This window comes from Austrofundulus limnaeus, unplaced genomic scaffold, assembly GCF_001266775.1.
Source record: "Austrofundulus limnaeus strain Quisiro unplaced genomic scaffold, Austrofundulus_limnaeus-1.0 Scaffold211, whole genome shotgun sequence".
Lineage (NCBI taxonomy): Eukaryota > Metazoa > Chordata > Actinopteri > Cyprinodontiformes > Rivulidae > Austrofundulus > Austrofundulus limnaeus.
Window position 1 is genome coordinate 617114 of NW_013952613.1, and position 3860 is coordinate 620973.

Genomic DNA, 3860 nt, shown 5'->3' on the forward strand with positions numbered 1-3860 from the left:
ACTTTAATCTCATAATATTACGATTTTATTCTCATAATATTATGACTTTATTCTCGTAATGTTATGATTTTATTCTTATAATACTTTATTTTCGTAAGTTGTAGTTGCATTTTCTTTTATTTAACATCTTATTGCAGCATAAATTTCATCAGCTAAGTTGCTAAACTTACTTTTAAAAAACAAATGCTTCGGTCCGTGGTGAATTTCCAAACTGCACCGACACGTTAAATAAAAAACCACCACCGTCTTCATTTCTCTGTTTATTTTGCTGCCTGCGCATTGAATCCTGGGATATCCTCTGCTGGTAAGGATACATGGATGCATCCTTGGATTTCGACAGGAAGTAGGACGCACTCCTCGGCCACATGAGGAGCCTTTGAATTGGGACAGTCCTCTGCACGGGGCAATGACGTATGCGGCCGACAAATGCGCACTCATGAGGACCCAGCCCCTGAATTGAGACACAGCCTAAGATTAACTTGACTTTAAAAAATTGGAGTATCTGGCATTTATGCACTTGCAATTCATTGATTGTCCAGCAACAGTTTGGTGTCAGCTGCTTCACGTTTTACTTGATGACTCCTAGAGCTTTAAGGGGGGGTAATTATGCAAAATTGACCTTTTGAGCTTTATATCATGTTATACTCTAATTCTTTCATTAAAAACATACAGAGTGTTGCTTTGATTCATTCATGCATGTTTGAGAAACACTTAAATCTCCTGTGACCATGTGGAGCTGGATAAACACTTGCTGCTACAAAGCAACGCCTATTTATACAAAGCTCCTCCCTGAAGCTCGGTCTGCAGCCGAGCTCACGGAAGCAAACTCACTCCATCATCCTCATAATGGCCACTAACTCTCTTCGATCATTTCCTTCATTGATGCAAATCCAGATCCCACCAGTGTACATATTGTCAATAAACTCACTTACCTTTCACCCTGTCTTCTGTCTCTGTTCATTTTGACTGCAAAAATATTGACATTTTCCTGATAAAAGTCCTGATAAAAATGACAGAATTTTAGGCCTTTTTGGTCAAATCTGGAAAGCAGTATTAAGTGCAACTGCATGTATTATTGCAGAAACTCAAGCTTTCGGTTTGCTCTTAGAATGTGTGTTGGTGATGAGTCTCAGCTACCACCAAACTGAAAATCAGATCAGCATCTGTAAAATTCACTGAATCAGGCTGACTAAAAGTTATCCAGTTACTATACATCTAAGAATTATTTAATATTGGATGATATTTACATGATAATAGTTTGCTTACATACAAATCCATTCATAGACACAGGCCATTACATGGTTGCCAAACTCCATTCTTCTGTCACCCAATGAGCAACTACAGTATTTTCCTCCTGCTCAAACTTAATTTTTCACCAACTCAGTGTTGTGCACTCAAACTAAATGCTAAAGGAACTGAATATGATGTAGAGACACACAAATATTGTGCACAAAAATCTGATTGTCAACATCTGTTACTGTTGTTTGATTGTCCTCAGCTTGTAAAGTCAATTTTAGGTTTGGAGAGTGGGGTGGGGTGTTTTCTGTATTTTTTAATTGCAAAATGTTTTATTATATATTATTTTTATTTTTTGTTTTTTCCTCTCTAACTTCAATTTTACTGTTGGGTGTTGTTTTGTTTTTACTGTTTGGGACTTACAGATGTGAATTAGCCTCAGGCTAAATCTGGTGCAATGCATCAAATTATGTTTTAATTGCACACTGTCCCGAACAAATAAAACCATTCATTCATTAATGTTCTGACTGTTTTTCACTGAGCTGTGAGGCAAACGGCTCCAGTTGGACTGTCCCCTGCCCTCTAAACACAGATGCACCAACTGGGGACAATGAAGTCGTTGCTGTGAAGGTCTCCATTTAAAACTTTCTCCTTCGACCATCTGTACTTCAGTCACAAGGGCAGTGGCAAAAATAGCTCACAGCTTTGGATTACAGTTTCACAGGAACACAGATTAAACGTAAACAACAGCTACTGGAGCAACAGTGTGAACATTTGAAAAAATCATTTTCTTTTTGTAAATCTAATAATTTTCTATGTAGGATTCTGATTTTAAATGAGAAGTTTAAGTTTGCCCATGACCGTATGTGCATGTGTCTCATGAATGAATTTTAATGAAATCGTTAGAAAATAAACACAGAATGAACATCTACAAATGTTGAACATTTAGCAAGCCCTATTCAGGATGACCACCTCAGCAGGTAAATCATACTAATAAGTGTCTAAGACGGTGACTTTGATGTATATTGAGCTAAAACTGATTGTGTTGGCGGCTGAGACTGATCCCCAATTTATACTCAGAGCACACACTGAGGATGCAACAGTTGTCTTTAAAACTTTGCCATTAATTATTTTTATAAACTCTGTTAACAAAATATCTCTAAAACACTGAATGGAATTAATATAAGTAAATATTGGACTCAACCCAATTCAAGATGGCCACTACAACCAACTGACATTCGAAAACCCCAAAATGGCTACACTCTTGCCAATTTTATAGATACTGAGGAAAAAATAATTGTGTTAAGGGCCCTAACATGGTCGATTGGCAGTGGTGGCTGGAGGTCTCACACACCTTCCTTCAACCAATGAGACACAGTGCAGATCTCCTGGAAAATCCCTCCTGCTACAGTACACGTAGCACAGGTTTCTTCTGGAGTCTGTACTCCAACATCCACCGTTGTTTTAGCCACAAATCTGTCGCAGTTAAAGCACCGAAGGCAGATGAATTCCTCCACGTGGACTCTTTATGCTGTCTCATGTGTTTTTGGTCATTTTGCAGTGGTCTATAAGTACTTAAAAATAACTAAAAGTAAAATTACATGAACAGAAAATGACTTTGGTAAAAAATAAATTTCACTGATGAGAAAACTATTCAAATAAAAGTCATAAAACTGTTCACAAAAATTAGGAAAATAAAAGTAAAGTACACTCTCTAAGAAATAAACTGTTGAATTTACCAAAACAAACTGGTTCCACTAATCCGGGTTGAGTAAATTGAGCAATACATGTAAATACTTTGCTCAATTTATTCAACTAGTGGAGCCAGTTGACATGACTTTGTTGAGTAAATTCAACACTTCATTTTTTAGAGTGCAGAAACATCTTCTTTCATGATGAGTTTGAACATATTTATTTTGTAACAAGTAACTAGGTGTTATATTTTAAAGTAAAGAAGTTAAATTCTAACTTTTAGCGTTAAAATGTAACAAAATAAAAGTAAAATTAGCTCTTGAAAAAATAATTGGTAAAATTACAAATCCTCAAAAAAGGACTTAAGTACTGTAAGGAATTAAATGTACTTAGTTACTATAAACATCTGGTCATTTGACTATCTTCATTTTTAAGTGTTAGAAGTGGCAGGTTCAACTTCTAGATTTGTAGAAGCAGAGTAGTTAAAGCCAGTGCTGGCTCTACCCATTTTGGTGCCTTAGGCGAGTTAAAGCGCAACAGCCCCCCCCCCCCCCCCGAACTACGTCCCACCACAATTTGAACCCCTAAAAACAAGTTTGACAGTGAAAAGGTACTATAGTAAACTTATTTATTTGCTGTCCCAGAAAGCAAATAAATAACAACATACATGTCAACTTGTACAAATTGTCCATAAGTTATAAGGATTTTATGTCATTTTGCAGGTATACGGATGTATACCTAAGTCTTACAGATTTTTTCAAAACCTCATTTTCAAATTTATCTAACATGTCAGAGCCTGTAGGGTGATTTAAAAAACAATAAATAACATTAAATAGCCATCTTCCAACCTGTTCTGCCGCTAGAAATAAGTTTTGAACTTTTTCTGCTCTCCCTTCCTCCTGCTTCACAGCGGGTTCTTTCACGTCCTCAGC